Raw genomic sequence first — 7,500 nt, forward strand, 5'->3', positions numbered from 1 at the left:
AGATTCTAAATGATTCCTTCTAGTTCTAGAATGTGAATGTGAATCTACTGCATGTGGTTTGTCTCAAGATAAAGATTCTAAATGATTCCTTCTAGTTCTAGAATGTGAATGTGAATCTACTGCATGTGGTTTGTCTCAAGATAAAGATTCTAAATGATTCCTTCTAGTTCTAGAATGTGAATGTGAATCTACTGCATGTGGTTTGTCTCAAGATAAAGATTCTAAATGATTCCTTCTAGTTCTAGAATGTGAATGTGAATCTACTGCATGTGGTTTGTCTCAAGATAAAGATTCTAAATGATTCCTTCTAGTTCTAGAATGTGAATGTGAATCTACTGCATGTGGTTTGTCTCAAGATAAAGATTCTAAATGATTCCTTCTAGTTCTAGAATGTGAATGTGAATCTACTGCATGTGGTTTGTCTCAAGATAAAGATTCTAAATGATTCCTTCTAGTTCTAGAATGTGAATGTGAATCTACTGCATGTGGTTTGTCTCAAGATAAAGATTCTAAATGATTCCTTCTAGTTCTAGAATGTGAATGTGAATCTACTGCATGTGGTTTGTCTCAAGATAAAGATTCTAAATGATTCCTTCTAGTTCTAGAATGTGAATGTGAATCTACTGCTTGTGGTTTGTTTCAAGATAAAGATTCTAAATGATTCCTTCTAGTTCTAGAATGTGAATGTGAATCTACTGCATGTGGTTTGTCTCAAGATAAAGATTCTAAATGATTCCTTCTAGTTCTAGAATGTGAATGTGAATCTACTGCTTGTGGTTTGTTTCAAGATAAAGATTCTAAATGATTCCTTCTAGTTCTAGAATGTGAATGTGAATCTACTGCATGTGGTTTGTCTCAAGATAAAGATTCTAAATGATTCCTTCTAGTTCTAGAATGTGAATCTACTGCATGTTGTTTGTTTCAAGATAAAGATTCTAAATGATTCCTTCTAGTTACTCCTGATTTGAGCCAATAGCTTTTCAATAGGAAGTCATGAGATGACGGTCAACAGAACAGATGTTTGTCCGTCATGAGACCCACTGTGAAAAAAACCGGACATTGATGACTTCATGTGTGTCCCAGAGACCGTACAGAACAGCTGTGTCCTGAGCCCTCAGAGCACAGACTGGTGTAATGACAGCACCTGGCCACTAGATGGCACTGTTGCTTTGTGACTTACTGTTAGTCGTGGACTTCGTTCGACTTGGACTTTGGAGCCACGTAAATCCAACAGGCAACACATTCAAAGATCAGTAGAGACTAGGTTACTGTCGGTCTGGTACAGTAGAGACTGGGTTACTGTTGGTCTGGTACAGTAGAGACTGGGTTACTGTTGGTCTGGTACAGTAGAGACTGGGTTACTGGGTTACTGTCGGTCTGGTACAGTAGAGACTGGGTTACTGTCGGTCTGGTACATTAGAGACTGGGTTACTGTCGGTCTAGTACAGTAGAGACTGGGTTACTGTCGGTCTGGTACAGTAGAGACTGGGTTACTGTCGGTCTGGTACATTAGAGACTGGGTTACTGTCGGTCTGGTACAGTAGAGACTGGGTTACTGTTGGTCTGGTACAGTAGAGACTAGGTTACTGTTGGTCTGGTACAGTAGAGACTGGGTTACTGTTGGTCTGGTACATTAGAGACTGGGTTACTGTTGGTCTGGTACAGTAGAGACTGGGTTACTGTCGGTCTGGTACATTAGAGACTGGGTTACTGTTGGTCTGGTACAGTAGAGACTGGGTTACTGTTGGTCTGGTACAGTAGAGACTAGGTTACTGTTGGTCTGGTACAGTAGAGACTGGGTTACTGTTGGTCTGGTACAGTAGAGACTGGGTTACTGTTGGTCTGGTACAGTAGAGACTGGGTTACTGTCGGTCTGGTACAGTAGAGACTGGGTTACTGGGTTACTGTCGGTCTGGTACAGTAGAGACTGGGTTACTGTCGGTCTGGTACATTAGAGACTGGGTTACTGTTGGTCTGGTACAGTAGAGACTGGGTTACTGTCGGTCTGGTACAGTAGAGACTGGGTTACTGTTGGTCTGGTACAGTAGAGACTGGGTTACTGGGTTACTGTCGGTCTAGTACAGTAGAGACTGGGTTACTGGGTTACTGTCGGTCTGGTACAGTAGAGACTGGGTTACTGTCGGTCTGGTACATTAGAGACTGGGTTACTGTTGGTCTGGTACAGTAGAGACTGGGTTACTGTCGGTCTGGTACAGTAGAGACTGGGTTACTGTCGGTCTGGTACAGTAGAGACTGGGTTACTGTCGGTCTGGTACAGTAGAGACTGGGTTACTGTCGGTCTGGTACAGTAGAGACTGGGTTACTGTCGGTCTGGTACAGTAGAGACTGGGTTACTGTCGGTCTGGTACAGTAGAGACTGGGTTACTGTTGGTCTGGTACAGTAGAGACTAGGTTACTGTTGGTCTGGTACAGTAGAGACTGGGTTACTGTCGGTCTGGTACAGTAGAGACTGGCTTACTGTCGGTCTGGTACAGTAGAGACTGGGTTACTGTCGGTCTGGTACATTAGAGACTGGGTTACTGTTTGTCTGGTACAGTAGAGACTGGGTTACTGTCGGTCTGGTACATTAGAGACTGGGTTACTGTTGGTCTGGTACAGTAGAGACTGGGTTACTGTTGGTCTGGTACAGTAGAGACTGGGTTACTGTTGGTCTGGTACAGTAGAGACTGGGTTACTGTTGGTCTGGTACAGTAGAGACTGGGTTACTGTCGGTCTGGTACAGTAGAGACTGGGTTACTGTTGGTCTGGTAAAGTAGAGACTGGGTTACTGTTGGTCTGGTACAGTAGAGACTGGGTTACTGTTGGTCTGGTACAGTAGAGACTAGGTTACTGTCGGTCTGGTACAGTAGAGACTGGGTTACTGTTGATCTGGTACAGTAGAGACTGGGTTACTGTTGGTCTGGTACAGTAGAGACTGGGTTACTGTTGGTCTGGTACAGTAGAGACTGGGTTACTGTTGGTCTGGTACAGTAGAGACTGGGTTACTGTCGGTCTGGTACAGTAGAGACTGGGTTACTGTCGGTCTGGTACATTAGAGACTGGGTTACTGTTGGTCTGGTACAGTAGAGACTGGGTTACTGTTGGTCTGGTACAGTAGAGACTGGGTTACTGTTGGTCTGGTACAGTAGAGACTGGGTTACTGTTTGTCTGGTACAGTAGAGACTGGGTTACTGTCGGTCTGGTACATTAGAGACTGGGTTACTGTTGGTCTGGTACAGTAGAGACTGGGTTACTGTTGGTCTGGTACAGTAGAGACTGGGTTACTGTTGGTCTGGTACAGTAGAGACTGGGTTACTGTTGGTCTGGTACAGTAGAGACTGGGTTACTGTCGGTCTGGTACAGTAGAGACTGGGTTACTGTTGGTCTGGTAAAGTAGAGACTGGGTTACTGTTGGTCTGGTACAGTAGAGACTGGGTTACTGTCGGTCTGGTACAGTAGAGACTAGGTTACTGTCGGTCTGGTACAGTAGAGACTGGGTTACTGTTGATCTGGTACAGTAGAGACTGGGTTACTGTTGGTCTGGTACAGTAGAGACTGGGTTACTGTTGGTCTGGTACAGTAGAGACTGGGTTACTGTTGGTCTGGTACAGTAGAGACTGGGTTACTGTCGGTCTGGTACAGTAGAGACTGGGTTACTGTTGGTCTGGTAAAGTAGAGACTGGGTTACTGTTGGTCTGGTACAGTAGAGACTGGGTTACTGTTGGTCTGGTACAGTAGAGACTAGGTTACTGTCGGTCTGGTACAGTAGAGACTGGGTTACTGTTGATCTGGTACAGTAGAGACTGGGTTACTGTTGGTCTGGTACAGTAGAGACTGGGTTACTGTTGGTCTGGTACAGTAGAGACTGGGTTACTGTTGGTCTGGTACAGTAGAGACAGGGTTACTGTTGGTCTTGTACAGTAGAGACTGGGTTACTGTTGGTCTGGTACAGTAGAGACTGGGTTACTGTTGGTCTGGTACAGTAGAGACTGGGTTACTGTTGGTCTGGTACAGTAGAGACTGGGTTATTGTCGGTCTGGTACAGTAGAGACTGGGTTACTGTCGGTCTGGTACAGTAGACTGGGTTACTGTCGGTCTGGTACAGTAGAGACTGGGTTACTGTTGGTCTGGTACAGTAGAGACTGGGTTACTGTCGGTCTGGTACAGTAGAGACTGGGTGACTGTCGGTCTGGTACAGTAGAGACTGGGTTACAGTCGGTCTGGTACAGTAGAGACTGGGTTACTGTTGGTCTGGTACAGTAGAGACTGGGTTACTGTTGGTCTGGTACAGTAGAGACTGGGTTACTGTCGGTCTGGTACAGTAGAGACTGGGTTACTGGTCTGGTACAGTAGAGACTGGGTTACTGTTGGTCTGGTACAGTAGAGACTGGGTTACTGTTGGTCTGGTACAGTAGAGACTGGGTTACTGTTGGTCTGGTACAGTAGAGACTGGGTGACATTTGGTCTGGTACATTAGAGACTGGGTTACTGGGTTACTGTTGGTCTGGTACAGTAGAGACTGGGTTACTGGGTTACTGTCGGTCTGGTACAGTAGAGACTGGGTTACTGTTGGTCTGGTACAGTAGAGACTGGGTGACTGTCGGTCTGGTACATTAGAGACTGGGTTACTGTCGGTCTGGTACAGTAGAGACTGGGTTACTGTTGGTCTGGTACAGTAGAGACTAGGTTACTGTTGGTCTGGTACAGTAGAGACTGGGTTACTGTTGGTCTGGTACATTAGAGACTGGGTTACTGTTGGTCTGGTACATTAGAGACTGGGTTACTGTCGGTCTGGTACATTAGAGACTGGGTTACTGTTGGTCTGGTACAGTAGAGACTGGGTTACTGTTGGTCTGGTACAGTAGAGACTAGGTTACTGTTGGTCTGGTACAGTAGAGACTGGGTTACTGTTGGTCTGGTACAGTAGAGACTGGGTTACTGTCGGTCTGGTACAGTAGAGACTGGGTTACTGGGTTACTCTCGGTCTGGTACAGTAGAGACTGGGTTACTGGGTTACTGTCGGTCTGGTACAGTAGAGACTGGGTTACTGTCGGTCTGGTACATTAGAGACTGGGTTACTGTTGGTCTGGTACAGTAGAGACTGGGTTACTGTCGGTCTGGTACAGTAGAGACTGGGTTACTGTTGGTCTGGTACAGTAGAGACTGGGTTACTGGGTTACTGTCGGTCTAGTACAGTAGAGACTGGGTTACTGGGTTACTGTCGGTCTGGTACAGTAGAGACTGGGTTACTGTCGGTCTGGTACATTAGAGACTGGGTTACTGTTGGTCTGGTACAGTAGAGACTGGGTTACTGTCGGTCTGGTACAGTAGAGACTGGGTTACTGGTCTGGTACAGTAGAGACTGGGTTACTGTTGGTCTGGTACAGTAGAGACTGGGTTACTGCCGGTCTGGTACAGTAGAGACTGGGTTACTGTCGGTCTGGTACAGTAGAGACTGGGTTACTGTTGGTCTGGTACAGTAGAGACTAGGTTACTGTTGGTCTGGTACAGTAGAGACTGGGTTACTGTCGGTCTGGTACAGTAGAGACTGGCTTACTGTCGGTCTGGTACAGTAGAGACTGGGTTACTGTCGGTCTGGTACATTAGAGACTGGGTTACTGTTGGTCTGGTACAGTAGAGACTGGGTTACTGTCGGTCTGGTACATTAGAGACTGGGTTACTGTTGGTCTGGTACAGTAGAGACTGGGTTACTGTTGGTCTGGTACAGTAGAGACTGGGTTACTGTTGGTCTGGTACAGTAGAGACTGGGTTACTGTTGGTCTGGTACAGTAGAGACTGGGTTACTGTCGGTCTGGTACAGTAGAGACTGGGTTACTGTTGGTCTGGTAAAGTAGAGACTGGGTTACTGTTGGTCTGGTACAGTAGAGACTGGGTTACTGTTGGTCTGGTACAGTAGAGACTGGGTTACTGTTGGTCTGGTACAGTAGAGACTGGGTTACTGTTGGTCTGGTACAGTAGAGACTGGGTTACTGTTGGTCTGGTACAGTAGAGACTGGGTTACTGTTGGTCTGGTACAGTAGAGACTAGGTTACTGTCGGTCTGGTACAGTAGAGACTGGGTTACTGTTGATCTGGTACAGTAGAGACTGGGTTACTGTTGGTCTGGTACGGTAGAGACTGGGTTACTGTTGGTCTGGTACAGTAGAGACTGGGTTACTGTTGGTCTGGTACAGTAGAGACAGGGTTACTGTTGGTCTTGTACAGTAGAGACTGGGTTACTGTTGGTCTGGTACAGTAGAGACTGGGTTACTGTTGGTCTGGTACAGTAGAGACTGGGTTACTGTTGGTCTGGTACAGTAGAGACTGGGTTATTGTCGGTCTGGTACAGTAGAGACTGGGTTACTGTCGGTCTGGTACAGTAGAGACTGGGTTACTGTCGGTCTGGTACAGTAGAGACTGGGTTACTGTCGGTCTGGTACAGTAGAGACTGGGTTACTGTTGGTCTGGTACAGTAGAGACTGGGTTACTGTCGGTCTGGTACAGTAGAGACTGGGTGACTGTCGGTCTGGTACAGTAGAGACTGGGTTACTGTTGGTCTGGTACAGTAGAGACTGGGTTGCTGTTGGTCTAGTACAGTAGAGACTAGGTTACTGTCGGTCTGGTACAGTAGAGACTGGGTTACTGTCGGTGTGGTACAGTAGAGACTGGGTTACTGTCGGTGTGGTACAGTAGAGACTGGGTTACTGTCGGTCTGGTACAGTAGAGACTAGGTTACTGTCGGTCTGGTACAGTAGAGACTGGGTTACTGTCGGGTTGGTACAGTAGAGACTGGGTTACTGTTGGTCTGGTACAGTAGAGACTGGGTGACTGTTGGTCTGGTACAGTAGAGACTGGGTTACTGTCGGTCTGGTACAGTAGAGACTGGGTTACTGTTGGTCTGGTACAGTAGAGACTGGGTGACTGTCGGTCTGGTACAGTAGAGACTGGGTTACTGTCGGTCTGGTACAGTAGAGACTGGGTTACTGTCGGTCTGGTACAGTAGAGACTGGGTTACTGTTGGTCTGGTACAGTAGAGACTGGGTTACTGTTGGTCTGGTACAGTAGAGACTGGGTTACTGTTGGTCTGGTACAGTAGAGACTGGGTTACTGTTGGTCTGGTACAGTAGAGACTGGGTGACATTTGGTCTGGTACATTAGAGACTGGGTTACTGGGTTACTGTTGGTCTGGTACAGTAGAGACTGGGTTACTGGGTTACTGTCGGTCTGGTACAGTAGAGACTGGGTTACTGTTGGTCTGGTACAGTAGAGACTGGGTGACTGTCGGTCTGGTACATTAGAGACTGGGTTACTGTTGGTCTGGTACAGTAGAGACTGGGTTACTGTTGGTCTGGTACAGTAGAGACTAGGTTACTGTTGGTCTGGTACAGTAGAGACTGGGTTACTGTTGGTCTGGTACAGTAGAGACTGGGTTACTGTCGGTCTGGTACAGTAGAGACTGGGTTACTGGGTTACTCTCGTTCTGGTACAGTAGAGACTGGGT

At 46.9% G+C, this 7,500-nt stretch overlaps 1 protein-coding gene across 1 annotated transcript in view; it reads left to right on the top strand.

Annotated features, from left to right (window-relative positions):
* Positions 1 to 7,500, top strand: part of LOC110518842 (TBC1 domain family member 1) — a 126,201-nt gene that overhangs the window by 67,359 nt on the left and 51,342 nt on the right. The window lies entirely within an intron of this gene.

The sequence above is a fragment of the Oncorhynchus mykiss genome, chromosome 10, assembly GCF_013265735.2.
Source record: "Oncorhynchus mykiss isolate Arlee chromosome 10, USDA_OmykA_1.1, whole genome shotgun sequence".
Lineage (NCBI taxonomy): Eukaryota > Metazoa > Chordata > Actinopteri > Salmoniformes > Salmonidae > Oncorhynchus > Oncorhynchus mykiss.